General features: G+C 39.7%; 1 protein-coding gene across 5 annotated transcripts in view; it reads left to right on the top strand.

Moving 5' to 3' along the window:
- The window catches only part of LOC121325903 (zinc finger homeobox protein 3-like), a 133,376-nt gene that overhangs the window by 17,086 nt on the left and 95,434 nt on the right, over positions 1 to 20,856 (top strand). For 4 of the 5 annotated variants that reach the window (XM_041268980.1, XM_041268979.1, XM_041268978.1 and 1 more), the window contains exon 2: positions 6,142 to 6,252. The exons of the other annotated variant lie outside the window; for it this stretch is intronic. The gene's annotated coding sequence lies outside the window, so the exon portion shown is untranslated. The remainder of the gene's footprint in view (positions 1 to 6,141; positions 6,253 to 20,856) is intronic. 5 annotated transcript variants of the gene reach the window in all.

Genomic DNA, 20,856 nt, shown 5'->3' with positions numbered 1-20,856 from the left:
TGCTGTGGAATTCATTTTAGCATGTATTGGAACTACATTTCCTGTGCTATTAGAGGAAACTATTAGTTCACTTTTGAATATCTTTGGCAGTAAATCTCGGATTGTTATTAGCCTTCCTCACACATCTACTTGTTCTTGGTGAAAGAACCTTCTTGAATTAAGGTCTGCATTATCATATTGAAATTTCTAGCACCTTGTAGACAATACTATCGTAGCATCAAAGGGTATGAATACATTTGAATTAGCTTTTTTGGAGTTTTGCAAAAAAAAAAAAAAAAAAAATTGCTGAAATAAATAAATAATTGTAGATATCTATTTCTTTTTTTTTCCTCAGCCACAAAAGCAAAACTTTTGCTACAAAAGGTTTTTACCTAAAATTATTTGTTTTTGAGAAATTTCTAGAAATTATAAATTTCCACTGGGGTATGTAAACTTTTGACTACAACTGTGTGTGTATATGTAATGTGTGTGTGTGTGTGTGTGTGTGTGTATATATATATATATATATATATATATATATATATATATATATATATATATATATAAAATCATCATTTATAAGGTTGTCTAGTCAGAGTAACAAAGTACCATAAATACTGCTAACGCAGAGGTGCTTGCAAGACAAAATACCTTTCTATTACATGCCTCTGAATTAATGAATAGCATGCAATGGTACCTTTTGTAGGAAAGTGTCATTATAAAAGCATGGTTCCTCTTCATGTGTTTTGGGGGTTAGTTATCAAATATTAGTCAACAGATCTGAGTGGTAAACCTGAGCCGTAGCAACTAAATACTGCGCTGGAGATCTTTTAAAAGCATCTTCATTCTGTGGTCAGTGTAGATAAAAGGCTTTATTTGTTTGGGAAACTGCCCTTTTCAGTACAAACAGACAGTACAATGCATGTATACAGCTATGGTCAAAAGGTTGTATCACTTAGAATTTTAGGATTGAGACGTAATTAAAAAAACAACAACCATAACCATATGAACATTATTTAGGACTTTTATTTAACATCATGCAATTAAAGAAAGTACAAAATGATATTGCAAAAGTTTACCGGAAGCCATAATAATAGTAGAATATTTCATGTTGCATTTTGAAATGTCACTTTTTTTTTCGTTAAGTATATGGAAACCTACAAATCACGGTGCAACATTATTCGGCAGGCTTTACTCAACTTTATGAAGCAGAATTAGTTAATTCTAGAGTGTGATGCAAAATGTTTGTCCACTTCATTCGGACCTGTACCTAACATCCGGCTGAGCCACCATTCTCCCTGATCCCAGTCTTGACACAAAGTGGTGTGGACTCCATAAAGAGCTACAAGTGTCTCTGCCATGCTCCTCAAACCATTCACAGACAGTACTGGAACGCTGGTGCATTATTGTCTTGAAAGCAGCCAGCACCACCAGGATACATTTGCAGTACTGTTTCGTTAACAAGGTCTGCGCACACAAGCAGCTAAACTATGGAATAATGTATGATGCTTTGGCATTTGTGGTAATGTCAGTCTAGTATAGTTTTGGGCGAAAGAGTTAATTTACTGTTGATAACCGGTTTTCCTTTCAACTTGTTGTCTTAAAATTTGTATTTTTTCCTTGTCATTAAGAAACTGTATTTGATACCAAATCACTCCTCGTGCTGTATGTAGGGTGTGTATGGTGTGACTGCAGCTAGACCATTGTGGAGTGAATTTGACCTACAGCACAGGAAGTGGTTAGTTAGGTGGAAGCAGAAATTTTGAGTAAACCTGTTTGTTTGTTTTACTGGTCACATTTACAATTTGATTAGAGCTGTTTAGAATGACCCAAGTTTTATGTGTGTTTGATTAAAGTTGATACGCTATTGTCCGAGGTCTTTGACAAAAACAAGCAAACATCACTTGCCTGGAATTCCTTAATTGCAGGTGCAGTGTAGGTTTTTGTCCTGGAGAAGCGTTTTCTTGCTGGCATGGCATGCGTAGATTGATCAGAGTCTGGAGACATCTAAACAAAGCTGCACCCGGCAACTGGTAATTTACACAGGTGTGGAAAAAAAAATATATAAATACACAATTGATGAAAATTGTTCCACTGCTGTGATAATAAGAATTGTAATTGAAGTGATAACAATAATGGTGACACAGACTGAAGTCTGTTTTGGAAATTGGTATTGTGTTGAGACAATGTATTTGTTTTCATTTATTTAGTTACATGTGTGGTGGAGGGTAAACCCAACACTATATTAGCACCCCCTAGAATCTTGCTTTAAAGTACCCTTTTAAATATCGACATAAATGGTATGCAAGTAGCTAGTCCTGTGCTGTCTGTCAACATACCAGTCTCCAGCTAAAGATAGTGTCTTTATCGTTCCCAATCCCTGTTTTAATATTGGCTCACAAAGTAAAACTTTTCCCTTCGACCAAAAAAAACCCAAAAAGTCCACGCACACAGAAACACATGCACATGCACAATAATATGGCTCCCAGGTCCTTGATCAATTGATAGCAGGGGATCCTTTGGTAAATAGAGTTTTAGACACATTGCTAATAGACCCCAGCTATTGATCAGAGTGTACATTATAAACTTAATCAGGTCTCTGAGATAAGCATTATCTCCGCCCCCCGGCAAATTACAGGGTTTGCTCACAGAGCTGATCAGCAAGTGCCTGCCGTCCATCGGAACAAGAGGGGCAGCTACTACTGCAGCGTCCCCTTTCACATGCTTTATAAAAGAGGTGCAATCGGCAACTCATTTCCTAATGGAACAGCAGACCGGTAATATTCAGCAATAATTGATGCATTGAGAACACTTTATTATTCAAAAGCAAGAAGTAACTTAAACACCACAAAAGGGGCTGTTGGTGGGGACTCGAGAGCTAAATAATCTTTACATATTAACACAGAATCAAACTTGGCACTTTACTTTCCTACCATAAATAAAAAGATACACAGTTATAGAGTTTTCACAAAGTCCCCTTGTTGTAATGATTTAAACAATGGTAGTGATGAGGGGGGGGGGGGGGGGGGGGGGGTGTAAACTAGCTTTACATGTGACAGAACCGGAATACAGTGTAGAAATGTGTTGGAAGAGCTTTGGGTTACAGTGTGGAAGGGAATGGGTGGATGGGAATGGGAATGGAGCTCAGTGGTTAAAGGAAGTACTGAGCTGCAGTTTGGAAGGTGCAGTAGTGAGTTTGAGCAGGTCAGTGGTAGAAGCTGAGCACTTGGCCTCAGTGTGGACTATAAGTAGTTGGGTTAGTGCTGTAGTTTTAAGTACTGCACTTTAAAAAAAGTAGTAAAAGTTCATGAAAGTAGGCAAGAGTAATACTGAGCATCTAATCAGTGGTGGCTGCTGAGCAGTGGGTGTCTGTAATAGACGCTTTGTCTGATAAGCCTTGAAAATACTCATTTAGTTAGCAAAAATGCTGGGGGAGCCTGCCCTGATAAACCTGCCGTTTTCTCTCTCTAATACCCACAAGCTAAAATCAATAGGTAGGATAATGCTGCAGCTCGGCCGCCTGTCTTCTTCTTCAGCTTTCTGAACTCCGTTTACGTTGAGGGGGTGGGGTGGGGGCAGGAGTGAGGGGGGTTATTACACTAATAACACAAGCACTGGGCCTGTTCCAGTTCAAAAGAAGAAAATGGGTCGGGCTGCTTAAAAAAAAAAAAAAAAGCGAGCCATCTGTTTAGTGCATTTTTTTCCGCATAATTTTTGTCTTTTTCTTGTGTGTGTGTGTCTCAAGTTATTTCTGCTGACCCAGGTCTTGCAATGTCTCATTTCCTGTGCTTCCCACGGCTCAGGCAGACAGTTTTACAAGGCAGTCCGAAAGACATTTATTTTCGGAAGTATGTATATATTTATTTACTTATTAGATTATATTTTTGTTTAATTAATAATGAATTATTTTAAGATATTTAAACGGTATAGGTGCATTTTTGTTAGCACAATTACCAAATTTTTTTTTTTTTTTTAAATGTTTAAATCACTGTATTTAACCCTTACTGTTAATGACTATTGACCTGATGCCCTGCATCGGAAATTGACAATTATTTATACTTGACTTTAAAACCACTCTTCTAATATCTCTTCACGCTCATTTTTTCCCCCACACTACCTAAATAATGCACGATCAGTATGGGTTGAAACCACATGCTTGCCATTTGTGTCATTCAAGATCATGTTTTCAAAACATAAGGATGGCACGTTTTATTCAGGTAGTGCGAGTAATTTTGTACCATTAAAAAAAAATATGCAAGCCAAATATATTATTTGATGGCCTGAATCCCTGAATGACCATTTTTAGGGAAGATATCCTAGGCCCTTCAGCAGTAGGTTTTGCCAGGAAGGAGTTTGCCATTCTGTTGTCTGGGCTGTGAGGGTAAAATATTGCCTAAGGTATTAGCAAGCAGAGATGTTGGCCTGTGACAGTTACCCAAAGTGCAGTGTATTAAAAAGCAGTTGGGATCCAGATCATAGTATATCACAGAGCAGAGAGCGATAAGGCCTGCCTTCCTGGCTGTGGATCAATAAAGGTTAGTGACATCATATCGCAAAGTGAAAGCAAGTGCTCTACCCCAAGCTATTTATCAGCTGCACATCACACACAGGAACACCGCTGTTTCACTGTTAGAGCACTTGACTTCTCAACTCGGCCACTTTACCACTTAGAAAAGAGACGGTAACTTTTTTTTCCCCATTGTATCTGAAGCTCTATACATTACCCTAGAAATATTGAACTTGATCTGTAATTTGAAGGGGTCGTGTAGGTTGGTTATAGAGTTATAACAATAATCAATTATCCTGCTGTAAAAGCCAGTTCATTTCTTTTAGCTGAAACTCCAAATTCACACAAATTTAAGAAATCCACAGAACATAATAGTTTCAATAGACAGATTGGCTTATACTTTCTCATACACCGTTGACTGTGAAAATTCAGTTCTTTTTATATTGTCCTCGTGCCTATGATAAGTGCCCCCAATTTCCCTTCTACTAAGGTAATTCTGCATAAGCACAGACTTAGGTGCTCACCCCCACATGAAAAAATATTCTCCTACTATGTATTATTTGTATTCGTTTTCTTGAGAATATAGGAGCAATTGACTCATCCCTGCACCAAATGTTTGCTCCTGAAGCCCAGGTGTGGTTTCCTAGTTCTGTTTCTGTGCCTGTGAGGGTGAAGTTGAGTGTGGGGCTCTTAGCTGCCCAGTCACCAGTTCTGTACTGTATATGTTTTGTGTTTTAGCAGCCTGGGGCTCAGGGCTTCCCCCTCTGGATTAGTGTGTAACCGCTCTGTCAATACCCTCCTGTCCAGGCTCTGACAGCTGAATAAAACCTGCACAACTACACTACACTACACTGGTCCACATAGTGCAGCCACTTATTGAGCAGCCAATAGCAATTTAACTGCTGACAACAGAAGGAGTCTGGATTCCAGAGAGGGCAGCGTTACTCTTAGAGTTTCCATTTTCGAGTTGATCAGAGTGAAACACTGGATCGGCTCGGTGGCTAATTAACTAACCCTTCATGCCTTTCACCTCTGGTTCGAATCCAGCTCTTAAACAAAATGAGTTTTGAAGGCTCAGCTTGGCCCTCAAGGTATGTTTGTCCCATCACAAAACGACCACGTGACTGAAGAGCAGGCAGGGGGTGTTCAGGTCAGGCTTGAAGTGAGCTTGCTTGCAGAGCTGTGTGATTCCTTGGCACTGATGTGGATTGAGCTATTAGTCTATATTACAATAGTGGACCTTTTAAAATCACTGTAACTAATGCAGACTGACAAACTTGTGGCTGTCGAAGGTACTATAGCTGTAGGGGGCTTTTCAGATTATTGGCACTTTATTGTTGTTGCTTGGTTATGGACAGACAACTAGCTAGATGATACAGGGTTAAGAGCAGTTCAGCACAGGCAGTGTCTTTTTAGACATTCCCTTAGACAGGAGGAGGGTCACAAACAGCTGTAAGAGCCTGGGGGGGAAAAAAAAGTTGTTGAGAAATAAGTGTCTGACACTAGGAGAGTTTCCAGCAGTCCTTAAAGGTGTATACAGTACAGCTGTATTTCTGTCATCCCCTTCCCCTTTGCTAGTTTCAGGATGTTTTTACCATCCCCCTTACAGATAGGATTCCAGTGCGTTTTCTTAATTTACCTTATTGTCTCTACAGAGCAGCCCTCACCACCGTGTTGGTCCACAAGTATTCCAGTGCCCCAGAATCTGGCTGTCTCTTGAGGGTGTACATTCACCTCTGTGTTGTTCACCTATCCCATGGTTTAAGGTAAGCAGGATTGCACTGCATGTGTTCAGAAAATTCCAAGTGGAAATTTTTCCATCTCAGAAAATCACTACTGAATTGTCCGTTTCTGCTTGAGAAGAGACCCTAGAGTTCAAATGCACGCTTATAAGGGGAGCTGTTAAAATACCTGGTTTCACTTTGGAAGCTGTCGCTGTTAAAAGGTTTATGAATTGGTTCTTGACAAATTCTCATAAGCAGATTTGCCCACTTTTTGATTCTGTAAACAACGGTATGTTTCAAGGAATCTGTTTGCCATCATCGCTCTCATGTGGAAATCCCCTGCTGACGAATCGCTCTTGCTGGGATGTGAGCAGATAGGATAGGGGGGAATCATGTTAGGACATGTCCTCGTTCAGTCACAGATCTGGGAAACTGAACTACTCCACACCCAGATGCAAGGCAGGGAATCCTGGGAGTAAAGGAGGCAGGAGGCTTAATTCATTGCCACAGTTCAATATTGGACTTGATGTTATAACTGAGTATGCTTCAGATTTCTTCACACTGTTGTGTGACTGCCGAAATACACCTTCTGGACGTCAACCCCATTCCCACTGTAATTGCTTGTGTTCATGAGGTTATAGAAAAATTAATGTGCGGATGTTTAGAAGCCTTGGGAAATTCTCTCTCTGTAAATTCAGCATCTGCCTCATAATTGCTGCAGCACTGCAACATATTAAGATCACCTTAACAGAGTATTTTTTTTTTTATATAGACCCATGCAAAATGTCTTAGAAATAAATCCATCAATACCTTTTTTATTATATACATTTGGCACATTTTTCAACCCCTTTTTATCTGTATTTTTTTGTACAGTTATTGTTTGTCTGAGGCGGTGTCAGTGATTTAAACCTGATATGTTGACAGATGCAGTTTTTATTTATTGATCAGCAGACTTTTATGCAACCCATGGCTATGTCAACAAGGGTAACATGTTTATTTGCAGTGAACTGGGATGTTGGAGCCAAGGTGAGAGTGTGTGAAGGTGTATTCCAGGTGATTTCCGCTTTGAGCTTAGGCACTGCAAAGGGACATGTCCCCACGAGTCGCCTGAAGGCTGCAGGTTTTTATCTTTTGGTATCTGTGAGGGGAATAGGTGATTTATAGGTGATATTTTAAACTTTTAAACATCATTTTAAAAAAAATGGACCTTCCTTTACAAGCTTTGCTCATTTGCTTTTATTGAAAGGTAAAAACTATTTTGGGGTTTGCCAGCTGGAAGGAGTAGATAATCATTAAAAAAAAAAAAAAAGTTTCATTCAGGTTCAAGATTAAAATGGAACAATGACTATTTTGACATTAGCAAATTAGCATGTTGTTTTCGAAGTGAATGGTCTATTCTAATACACAGAAGTTTGATCATGGAATGTTCCCAGCAAATGACACATGAAGTCATTTGTAATATAAAAGGCTTCATGAAAACCACTTGCGTGCAAAAAAAAAATTAAAAGAAAGAAATTATGCAATACAGAAAATTCAGGTTCATATTTGGTGTTTGTAACAATGGAACTTTTGAGATTTCTTTGCTAGCTCTGTTCTGATTGGCCTTGATCTCTGTCTGCAAACAGCTAATTTGGTGTTCCTGAGAAATGTTGGCACAAACACAACATATGGTCCGTGTTTTTGGTGCTAGTGAGAGGTAGAGTGTGTAACTCGGGGAGGCTCTTTTAGTGTTGAGCGGGGTGGCTGGTTAGTTGGGTGAGGAGGAGAGGGTTAGGATACCTCAGTGGTTAGGGAGCCTGGTAAAGACAGCAGACAGCTGTTCCGATTTACAGTATTGATTGTGTGAGGTCACTGCAGGGAATAGGAAGTTGACCTCTGGGCATTTCGGGGGGGGGGGGGGGGGGCTGTTGGATAACCTGCTTCTTCAGTTGTCTTGTGCGTCCCACAGCTGCCTTTACTGTGCTAGATGTTAAACAGTGTGGTTTGTAGCTAGAGCAGAGGGACTTTAATCCGTTTGGCCTTGCACTAATGGATGAGGGACACGGAGGGAGGCATAGTTGACTTTGACTTTGTTAGAGCTGAGGGACTGGGAAGTTCATAGTGTGGGTCATGGTTCGAGCTGAGGGAATGGGAGGACGTGGGCAGAGTGGCTTGTGGTTAGAGCTTAGGACTCTGTCCTTGTGGCCTGCAGGCATAGTTAGAGCGGGGTGCTGGGAGGCAAACTTGTTTAACACTGAAAGGTAGTTAAGACTGAAAGGATGAGGGAGGAGTTGGTTTCAAAAAGTTCAGGTGTGGTTACCACTGACAGGGAATCCTGAAGCCTGGGGCAGTAAACAAGGGAGCAGGCAGTCAGCCAGGGACAATTCAACAAACTTTTAACCTCTCCTCTTGCATTTTCTCTCGCTCTCTCTCTCGCTCTCTCTCTCTCTCTCTCTCGCTCTCTTTCTCTCTCTCTCTCTTCCTCTCTACTAATCCCTTGTTATGTCAGTAACTTTTCTCACTGCCTTCTGTTCTCTTCCCTCTTTCAGTTCAAGTCAGTTCACTGGCATGACCTTTTAAAACAAGTACTGCATCCCCACATCTGTTACAGATTTTAAGCACACATAAAATGAATAAGCCAAACAAACCAAAATAATGTGGTCATTAACAATGTAAAGTATATGTTCCTGATGATTCATAAACAAGGCACCAGGTGAAAACAATATTATCCCTGAACATGTTGGAATTAAGCTCCGCTGTTGGATTGGCACATGATCATTTTCACTTCACGGCTACTGTTTGACTTGACTTTGGCCTATCTGGGGACCACAAGCACATTTGTCCATGATTTTACCATAAATGAACAGGTATGTTCATCAACACTGTCTACTTGTAAATCTGAAATAAATGTAAATGTTTTCTAAGAATGTTTCTTTCCCTGTGGTGTGTTGTTTATGATTCACAATGTATAAATTAGATACACTCCAAGCTGAGATTAAAAGTTTGCTCGGTGTTCCTGCATTTCTGCTCTTTTGGGGGCTGAACCGTCATTATAAATGTGGCTCTAACTCTTGGCCTGTCTCAAGCGTCTTTTTGTCTCTGAGTAAAAGGTTAATTACAGGGCTGTGTCTGATGTCACTGCCTAGGCGTCTCTCCTCTCTCTCTCACACACACACACACACACACAGAGACTCTCCCTCTATGTTGCCTCTCCTTTTTTTCATATATCTCACACAAAGACAGATTTACTTCGTCCTCTGCTCTAGTGTTGCATTAATGGCTAAACCTGAGATTTTAACTTGGCATCTCCTGGCTTCTAATCCTTAAATTTGAACATGAGGCCAAACTACCATGCAATAAGTTTGCATTTCTAATACAGTAAAACCTGAATTAACTGGTCATCAAACATCTGTGGCAACTCATCAGAACTATGGTTCCAATTTAACAGTTACTAAGTGTAGCTATGACTGCTGCATAAACTTTGACTTAATTCAGGCCTGTGTATTTACTTTGTCAATATATATATATATATATATATATATATATATATATATATATATATATATATACATCAAATGTTGATATGTATTATTTTGGAAACATCAAGTTATTGTGTGGCCCTTTGTAGTTCGAGGCAGAAGGTCAAGTTGAGTTTGATTCCCATTGCTCAGGGTGACTGTGATCAAGGGGTAGCTCGGCTAGTTAGCAGTGATGAGGACGGGGAGCCAGAAAACAGTAAACCCAGCAGTGTCCAATTGATGTCTGTCTGGGAAAGAATACTAGAGAATTTTATATTGCTTATAGTTACAAGAATCCAGCTCGTCCAGGCAAAAAAGGTTTTGAATTTCTAATATGTGTATAAAGTTTCATAGAACAATGGCTCTATTGTACAGTGCAGAATGACCCCCCTTCCTTTGAAATATGCATTCAAAGTGCTTGCAGGGCTGCAAGGACTCTCGGGTTTCTGCTATCTTTGTGTGTTTTGTCGTCACTCGCCCCCACAGGGCTAAATGTGCATCACTGAGGGCAAACTGCCAGGGCCCATTCCAGCCAGGGATTAGGAAGAATCTGGAAAACAACCCTCCTGACAAAACGACAGCATGGCAGGTAACCAGACCCGCAGCAGGGCAAGGAGAGAAGGCAGACGATAATTACAGGGCTTTTTGTTTTCGGGGCACCTTTAGCTGGCTACTTAAGTGCCTGATCTGAAATGCGTGCCTTGTAATTACAGTACCGGACCCCATTAGGGCAGATTGTGTATGCATGTGTGTGTCTCGGTGGGTGTGCCACTCCAATCTCTCAGCTCTAACATGGTTTCTGATGTAATGTAGTGGTCTTCAATACAATATTCAGCAGTAGACAACATTTTCAACAAGATAATGTGGTCTGTGTTTTAACTATATTGACAAAGACACTGCCAGACTTGTTTTTGTCCTTTTTTTAAATTTATTTTTAAGTATTTAAGTTTTTTTTGTTACCACTATGGCTGTATCTGATTGTCTGTTAAACATGCTGTAAATGTAAGTTATTAGTATCTGCAAGGGTTTGAAAGAGTTTAGTGTAGCGAATGACCTTGTGACCCCACCACTGCCGTCATATACAGTGTAGATGGAATAGTTAGGCTGATTTAAGTGAGTTTGGGAGGTCTTTAGGCAAGCGTTCTACTCACTCACTAATAAACTCATATAAACAAACAAACATATGTATAAGCCTCCTTGCCAGCTCCTTTAGGGCAAAATCTCCAGGCATCCAGGCCTCAGAGAAACAGATTCCTGTCTCTTTAAGCTGTTAGCTTTTCTAATAGATTGTTAAGCACGGGATTTAGTGCCTGTTAAACCAGGATTACCCAATCAATTATGATCAGTACAAACAAGGATTACTTAAAACACTACATTTTTCTTGTGGAGAAGCTAAAAGCATGGGCGAAATTATAGCTTAAGATAAGAATCTGTGTAGCGAGAAAGCCAATCCGGGCTTTCCAGTTGCTAACCAGCCCGAAATAAGGACTTGAACCTCTAAGGCCAGGGTATCTGCACTATGAAACCAGTAAAACTTTAAATGTCATCTTGTTCCGTTATCAAACTGGGGCTGCCTTCAGCTGGTAATATCAGCAGTCCAGATCGGAGCTGGACGTTACATACAGATAGACAGTATGTATCATGTGCTTGTATCTTTCCCATTTGTACATTTCTTCACCAAACTGTTTCCTTAAGTGCGAGAATGGCTTGGACCATAGTCAAATGCTATACAATAGGCATCTTATTTCCATCTCTTACGTGATTGAAAAGGACATACCAAGTCTTAATGAGGAGCTGGTCTCAATTAAGCAGTTTAAAATATCAGGTAAGTTAATCAGGGTTAGAAACAGCAACATAGTAAAGAGTTATTTAAATCCATTGCTTAGATAACAGTTAACCCCTAGAGGTCCATTTATTCAGTCTTTTTGATGATATCGGAGTGGAAAGGGAAAATTGTAATGTCAGACCTGGTCCGTGTGATGTGCCTGCAAAGTGTTAGTAACAAATAACATGTATATAGAAAGTGTATAGAAAACAATATTAACTTTCTCTGTGGGTGGTCTCCATTTGTAGAGTTGTAAAATGGCAGTTGTCCATTTTAGAATGTAATATTTAGAATCATTTTGCAGCTTGTCCTGTGCCATGTTAAATAAAAACCAAACAAAACTATTTTCTGTGTTTTGCCCCCATTTTGAGATGAGCACAAGTTAATTAAGACGCAATGGGAGTCTGCAGATAGCACTGCTTAATTAGCTTAAGCTGACTGCTGTAACCAGATCCGCTGCATTAATGACAACACGGCCCTTGTGAAAAGACTCTTTGTTCTCCAGATAATTGTCCTTTTAGTTAACGCGGCGAGGGAAGGAGTTTCTCTGTGTTTTAGGAGGTCCGATAGAGGCTCGTAATGGTCCAAGGCGGGGCTGGGAGTGGACCCGAGTTTTGAGCTGGCCCCTTGCCAGCTGTGATGAGCCGCTTGTGCTCCCTGATGAAATCCCTTTGGCAAGCCGTGGAAAAAAAAAAAAAAAATGTAAAAAAATAAATACAATAAATCCCTTGGGGGGCTCCACTAGTTGTGATGTTAATTATATCCCTTGACTGTTAATGAATGAAATGCGATCAATATAATAGGGCAAATGTATGCAAACAGTGTGTTGATTGCTATCTAATGGCATATAGTTTAGTATACAGAATAATAGTTGAACAGTGATCGTGTCTGCAGAATGAGGCATCGAAAGTGTGTTTCAGTACAGAGTTTGAACGGAGTGCAGTTCTGTTGTCGGCACCTCCTATCCATTACAAAATTGGCTATTTTGTAGAGATGTCTAGAGCAATTTAGGTTTTAGAAACCTAAAAAAAGAGGAACTGCCTATTGTGTGGCACTTCTGGAAGAGCTTAAATATAGAAGTGCTGGGACATTTTCTGTTTGCTTTTGGACTGTATTTAAACATATGTAGTGCTCAATGTGTCCCTTTCAACTTACCAGGAGAACAAATTTGGGGAAAAAGACAATCCTCTTTTTAAATTGTAGTTTTGCTTCCTATTTTAAAATGTACAGTACAGGATGACCCTTAATTCAGACAGCATGCTGTAGGCAATACCATACTGTGTATATTATGCCGATTTTAGTGTGTTATTTGCAAATCTGGACAGCCACACCCCGCTGACTGTTTGCCCCATACATCAAACTTGTTTTAATTGGTTCATCTTTGTTTAAAGACATTTCACACCTGACACAGAAAGACAACCAATATTACATTTATGTATATGACGACTGATTTATGAGACCCTCTGTATTTAATCACAGTTTTGGCAGCTGGAGAATGTGGCTCACATGGTGATATGTTGGTCAAAGCTAGTGCCCCTGCAGTTAAAAGTTCCCTTAGTTAATGTAGACACACTACTGTAAAAATGTACAGCAGCAAACAAGTTACTGCTCTTAAAATCCTTTTTTTTTTTTAGCGTTACCAGCATTAGCACTGTCCCCTTTATTGTGCGAAATATCTTTTTGGTGCTTTGCTATTTTTTTTTCAGTGGGATTTAAAAAAAACAAAATAAATGTGAAAAAATATTTTCCTTTTCTAATCACTTTTTGTGCGGTAGTTTGCTTTGCCTGTATTTGCACCTCAACCAATAGAGTGAAACTGAGCTACAGGAAATTATTTGTTACCAAGTGGCAACTAAATACTGTAGCGTGTATGGGGGGGAGGCAGCAGCGGGACTGGTAGGTGACATAACCACACACAAAGACATAAGCCCGATATACGCTCCTTGCAAAGGAGCCTGCTCTTTTGTACAGCGGTATCGGCGCTGTGCTTTAGTGCGAGAGGTCCCAGGTTCATGCCCTCCCTCCGTCTGTGTGTGGATTGCCTCGCCCTGTGTGATGCACCTGCCTGCGTTAACTGAGATCACTACAGTACTATGGCATTGTCTGTGAAATATCAGCATGTTGCAAACTGAAGTACAAAATACATGCAAAGACAAAAGATCAGTGATAATATTGCCTGTGCTAACAAGAGGAAGTCAGTTTTATATATTATCCAGGTACAATGGAGCTTGATCGCGGAAGGCTGCAGCTTTTAAACAGAAGTGCCTGAGACCCTTCGGCACTCATTGCACACGCTGTCCATTGCAGCCTGCTCACCTGTTTGGAGCAGTGCCTGTTGTGTGAGATCTCTATTGTATCCAGACAGCCAGAGCTGTTAGAAATTGTATACGTTCCTTTAAGCAGCAAGGGAGGGCAGCCAAGAATTAACTGCTTTTTCAGTCTGGCAGCAGCTGAGCTTGGTGTCTGATTCAATTCTGAGGAGATCAGGGAAAGAAAAGAAGAAGAAAAAATCAGTGTGGGAATGGAAGCAGAAATGTTAAGTTAGGTGCAAATTCCCCAAAGCCTTGGAATTCTTGGAATAAAATGGGAAATTTTGTTGTCAGGGTCTTTCACGCGAGTGGTAAAAGTGTTTCATGTAAAATGTTTTTGAGCAGCCCTCTATGAAAATTGTTTAATTCTATAACAGACCTTAAAGTGGAGAATGGAGTGAGCGACAGTATTGGCACTGCCCTCAATATGAGTACTATCAATGATAATATCCTATTTGGGCCTGAATGATGAGAGTATGCTGTCTCAGCATATATCTCGGTGGAAATACTGTGCGATACTTTTCATCATAGATCTTAATGAGAATAAAGAATGCTGTTTTTATAAGATCTCAACGGGAATTGGTTGCTACATTGGCATGACCCTAAATGGGAACAGAGCGTTCTTCTGGCATGGATCTCGGTTTAGAGAATATAGAATAAGCTGTTGTGCAAAACCACAGACCTTTTACTTAATACTGGTTTTGTTGACCAGGACTGTTTTCAAGAACTATAGTGGTGGTGTTTGTTTTTTTTTTTTTTTTTTTTTTTTTTTTTTTGCTTTTCTGCAGCAACTTTGGTTTCAGTGGTGTAATAGCTGGAGACCACCTCTTGAAGAATGAAGGGTTGACAAGTTCATTATGGTATTGCTGTCTGTAAAGGTGTCTTATGTAGGAGGTGTCTTCTTCAGGTAGGACCTTAAATTGAGGTCCTGTCTCCTTTTAAACACTCCAACTAGACATTCTGAGGTAAAGTGTCTAAGTAATAAGGACAAATAGCTGGTAATATTATAGATTCCACAGAAAAGCAGGTTGTTTACAAGCAGGTTTGACATACCTGCCACAGGACGGGAATGCACTGGCACACCTGTGTTACGCCAGCACAGGCTCCACTGTTAATTACAAGTAATAATATGGTGGCTGTGAGACAAACAGGTGTTGCTTTGCCTTTAGAAAGTCTCCTTTGCCTTCCGTGACTGTACCTTGACTTTGTCTTATTTGATAGCCTTGATCATCAGGGGAGTAAGGGGTGGCAGCAATGACCAGTCCAGACTGGTTTAATTGGGATATTGTACAACAGATGGGAACAAATTTGAGAGTTGTGTTTTCAGAATGGCACAACACCGACCAATCCTCTAAATTGAAACAAAACATGCAAACTGAAAATATAAAGTAGCTATTTTCCAATTTTTCCAAAGCACAGCAGGCGCTGAATTTGAGATTTTCCAGGCTAAAATACATGTATTTATACCACAAGAAGAACCTTTTTTAGATGCTATTGAATTTAGATAAAATTTTAGCATTACAAATATTCTGTCATCTTCTGAGCAAAGAGGTGAACCGCACCTAAGATATCATATGCATTTTGGAATATGTTGGAGGAGCTTATTTATTAATTTTTTTTAGATGTGGTTTTCAAACAAAGATTTGACTTGGATGAACTAATATAACCCGGTCCCTGGGTTGGTAGGTTGGAGCTGCCCATTACCCCCATGGGTAAACCTGGCATCACTGAGTCCAGCGCAATCAAGAACTGCAATTAGCAGTGCCAATTAGGAAGATTCTCATTTTACATGGGCATGCCACAAGGGCATCTGCTAGAGCTGGACCTTGGGGAGAAGACCTCGGCTCATCCCAGCCAATCAAACAAACTAGGCCAAAAAGGTGCCTAATATTGTGCACATAAAATAGGTAGGGATCTTATTTTTTTTTTTATATAGATCAAGTGATTTTTGAGCAATAAACTACCACCTGCAAACACAGAGTCAAGTAGACAAACCTTTTGATCACTGCCTTCATCGCGTTGGTGGTTTTTGTTGCTTATTTGTTTGTCATGTTTTTTAACCCTCCTGTTATGTTAAATGTGTTGCAGTCCTTGGAAATACTAAACATGGCAGACTTGCTTCAAATTAGGCAAAGTCATAAAATGTCGTATTTAAAAAAAAAAAAAAAAAAATGAAACTGTAAGGTCAAATAGACTTAAAAGACCAAGTACTACTATGACGTCTTTATAATAACGTGTCTACTTGCTTCAGTTTGGAGAGAGCTCAGTACAGTAAAGTAACTAAACTCAGTAGTTGGGTAACAAACTGTTGATGTCACAGATTTGCAAGTTTCCATCATATTTCCCCCTGGCCCAGCTCTGCCAATACAGATGCAGTGTATCAGAGCTGGCTTGTGGCTAATGATTCGCACGCAGCTGGTGGTACAGAGAAAGCATCTTTAGCCCAAGCTGCTGAACCTACTTCCCAAGCAGGGTAACAAGAATTTCACCAGCTTGTTGTAAGTCTCCCTTTTTATCAAAGTCAAAGGAATCTACACTAGTCACACAGTCTGTTTTGACAACACTCAGCATCCCTAACTGCTACGTTAGGACAGTCCCGATTCATTCCATTCTCAAGGTGTATATTTGTAGTTTTAGCCCATTTAAAATGGTTTTATGCCTCTCAAAACAAGGTTTCAGTGGGTCTAGTCATTGAAATCCAACATTTATATTATTGAAACAGTAGTACCTTTCCTGGCTTTTTTTTTCTTTTTACTGACATAACTTTGCTGCATAAAGGGATCATTTTTTAATAGTTATTTGGTTTCTTGATGAAGACATTGAATCGTCATAGTTTCCTACAGTTTTACCTCAAGACATCATGACAACATTCCTGAGGTAAACCGGTTCATTTTCTAAGCTAAATTCATCTGTAGCTGTAAACACTCCCTTCACAAACTGTGCCAGACAAGCAAGTCAGGTAGACGAACGTGTTTTTATGCAAACATGTTAATTGGCAACCATTGTTTTGGAAATATTTATATGTCTGGTAGGTGCATAAAGTTATGGGGGTGGAATACATCTGTAAAAAAAAAAACTAGATCCCAATCGTTAACCTTTCTGTATTGAGTTTTAATCAGTGTGCTGACTCTACAACACAGCCTGTCTAAATAAAAACAGAACACTGACTTGATTGCTTAGACAGAGCGGTTGAGGTAATGTGAATGTGTATTCACTTAACGATGATGAAAGAGTTAAAGCCGTCAGAACGAGATGCTTAGTAAGCGAGTAACATTGCCTGTGAGAGATCACAAGTTGTTTGTGTTCCCAGCTGGATCTGCCTACTGCCTTGCTACCTAAGCAAAGCTGAGTTTTACTGTGGATTTTGCATTTTGGCTTTGTGGTTAGAGACTGGGAGGCATTAATGCTTCGTCATGTGAACAGAGGGAGGCAGGGTCCGTTATGGAAGGCTTAAGTCCTGTAACAGTTTTACGTAATTTCGAAAGTGACCTGCCCAGGAGGATGTTAGCTGTTTACACTCAAGTGTGAGGGAGATAGTGTGCCCAAGTGACTAGAGCGTAAGGACTGGGAGGGAGGCATGTTAACCTAGTGGTTTGCTATAAGGGATTGGGAGGGAGGCAGTGTGGCCTAGTGATCTTAGCTGAGGGACCAAGAGACCTTCATTTTAAAGTAGTTTATTGCTGTTATACCCTCTCTCCTTCAGTTTCAGTGAACACATTTTTAAATAAAATCAAAAACAGGTAAAGTTTGAATCCCTGACCTATTAAACCAAACTTTTTTATTCTCATGGATGAGTTGGAGACACTCGCAATTTTGCTAGTGACCAGTGAAGCCCTATCTCTACTGATCGCCTTTCAGGTCGCTTACAGTAGCTTTATCTCGGCCGATTCTCTCTTGCGCTCTTTGTCTGTGCCTGTGTTTCTAACCACTCGCCACAGTTTACCAAAAGGAGATCCATTTGCAGCTGTGCCCTTATGTGCGTTTTGCAGTTGATCTTTTCATGGATCGACATGTGTGTGGGGTTGTTTTTTGCAAGCCATTTCTCCAAGTATAATGGCTCTTATTGGCTGGGTACCAATACTAATGGTGTGCAGTAGATATTTTGTGCAGAATACTGCAGTTTTACAATTCGGTTCTTTCGTCCTGTGCAGAGTTTAAAATAGAAGGTCCTCGATCATAGTGTTACATTAATCATCATGTTTAAAAAGGCCTTGGGTTTGAGCAGATCAGTGAATAGAGTGCTGGGCTACAGTGTGGAAGGTTGATGGTTCCAGCAGCTCAGTAGTTACTGCTAAGTGTAGTGTAGTGTAGAGTGTATGGGTGCCAATCTGTAGTGCGTTTTATTGAATGCCAAGGTGCTGAGTTCCTGAGCAGGCCTACTTCTGGCTGGTTGGGCTTTGTGCTCCACAGCCTTCCAGCTGTGAACCAGATGTACAAGCCATGTATTTTAGTGCTGGAAGGCAGGAGATAAGAGAATTGAGGCTGGCTTACAGCAGTTCAGCTAGATGTTGCGGTTAGTGTGATCTGAACTTTCACAGCCCATGTCTCGCGTAATGCCTCGCTTCCCAAATACAGCTATGCCCATGATTTATTTTAAACAGGTGCAAGGGTAAAATCTAGAGGCAGGCAAACTGAAGGACTGGGAGGGAGGCTGTATGGCCAAATTGTTTGAGCTAAGTGATCAGGAGGCAGTGCAGCTTAGTTGAGGGACTGGAAGGGAAGCTTAGTGGCCCAGTGTTTAGAGCTAAGGGACAAGGAGGCTGTATAATCTAATGGTTAGGGTGGAATGACCAGAAGGGAAGCAGTGTGAATGAGGAAGGTAGTCACAAAAATCAGTACATTCAATGGAACAAAGTACAGATCGCAGGTGAAAAAGTATAAGGCAGCTGACATTTGGATCTGACCCTTTTATTACATTTTGCATAATTTTATGTTTGTAGTCTCGCTTTCTCCAGAGAGCATTCAAGGTGTAAAAAGATTGCCACAAAGTAGGCTAGTCCTGAAGATCCTTCTTGTAACAAACTCCAGACAAGTTAGGTTATCCTTACATATCCATTTTGTGAAACTAGCAAGAAATCTTGGAGAAAGTGCCTAGTATAACCTGCTTTTTAAAGCTATAGCCCAAAATAAGAAACTGAAAAACTCTGGTTGTAAATGATCCCATATCAACAGTGAAGAAGAGAGTTTCTTACTGTATTGTCAATTGATTTGTATTGTGTTTGCAGCCATGGATGTTTCATATCCCCAAAATTTGATTCAAATACAAACAGTTCCTCATTGAATTTTTAAAATATGTTGTACATATTTACAAGACTGCCTTTTAAGCCCGTGTTGAAAATATCATTTCTATCATTTTTTCCTTGAGCTTGAAGGTGTTATTTATAATAGCCTGTGTAATAAAAGGAACTTGCCTGTTTGGCTGAGAAAGTGACCATTAAGCTTGTGTCCCCACAGTTAACTACCCTTGAGGAATCCAAACAAACTGGACTGTCAGTGTGATATGTATTAAAGCTTAATCCACAGAAGGTTACGTTATAGAACACTGCAAAGCACAATATTAAACAGACACCTAGAGATTACAGTAAAATGTGTGGTTTGCAGTCTCCTGGATTAGTCAATCTTCTGTTTTTACTAGCCAGTAAACAGATAATCTTTGTGAATGAGGGAAGCATCTTGGGTTGAATGGCACTTGTAGTGCAAGAATGAACACGCTTGGACACTGCAGCTTTAAGTTTTTTTTTTTTTTTTTTTTTTTTTTTTTTTTTTTTTTTAAGGAAGTACACAGCTAGGCCGCTTCCCTTTTGAAATTCACTGTGAGCAGCTGACCGCAAGTCGACTTTCAAGGCTCCGGATAACTTCTTCAGTTGTTGTTGTTGTTTCTCCAGTTTTCTGTAAATAAAGAATGAGATAATATGGAAAGACAATGACTCCATTATTCTTCATAAGAATGTTCAGTAATTGCATTTCCACTGTGGACAAATAAACTTCAGCAATAAGCCAGACACGCAGTCAGACTGATGTCTGTAATGCGTAGTCTGTTCATTGACTGATTTTAAACATATCAGGTACTGTTTTGAAGCAAATTGAAATATGTCTGAGAAGTTATTTAATTTCAACTATATACAACTAGTAAGAAATTAGTCTGAACAATAATGTATTCTCCTTCCTGCAATTACAGGACGTTTTGTTGGTTCTTGCTCGTGGTTAATGTTGTGTTTTTTTTTTGTTTTTTTTTTCCTTTGCAGTTGCTTCAAAATAGGATCCATTGTTTCCTTAAACATTGGAGGTAAACAACAAGCATACTGTTACTATTACTGTTTTGAATCTGGCTTTCTATTATAATTTCCAGTGACTTCCTCTTTTTTTTTTTTTTATTCTGTTTTTGAAATTATCCAAGTGACCTTTGTTGAAGAGGTATACCTAGTCATGTTTTCAATATACTACTACTGCTGCACACCAAGTACTTGCAGCTGTTACTACTATTAATAATAATAATAATAATAATAATAATAATAATAATAATAATGTATTATTATTATGTTTATTATTATTGGCTCTACTGCCTTCAGAAGAGTGTGTTAATATTAACCATGGTGTTTTTCATCTGACACAACACTACACCTAGTTTCTTTTATTTTAATTGAGTTTGTTTATTAGAAAGAGCGCTCCCTGAGGTTTTGTTCTTGAAGTGGCTGAAGCTGTTTGCCAGGATGAGAGCCCTAACTAAGCAGGGAGAAATGTGAGCCAGACCCATAAAATAAGTATTTGTGTACCAGAGAGATTTTCGCTTTTCCTTTTTTAAATCGTTGTCATTAATGACTTCAGCACATGTGCAGCGGAAAGTGAATGGAGAGCCACCATACTCCTTCAAAGCCTTTCTCAAATTATTTCTCCAGATACAGTATCCCTGCCTAGAAATCGACCTGGGTTCTACTGGGTTTTCTTTTCTTTTTTTGTTTTATTATTTCACCAGAATGGCTTCACTGGGACAGCCCATTTCAAGTCCTATCTGTGA

The sequence above is a fragment of the Polyodon spathula genome, chromosome 13 (assembly GCF_017654505.1).
Source record: "Polyodon spathula isolate WHYD16114869_AA chromosome 13, ASM1765450v1, whole genome shotgun sequence".
In the NCBI taxonomy this organism is placed as follows: Eukaryota; Metazoa; Chordata; class Actinopteri; order Acipenseriformes; family Polyodontidae; genus Polyodon; species Polyodon spathula.
Note: the sequence above shows the minus strand (reverse complement) of the source record. Positions and strands in the feature narration are given on the sequence as shown.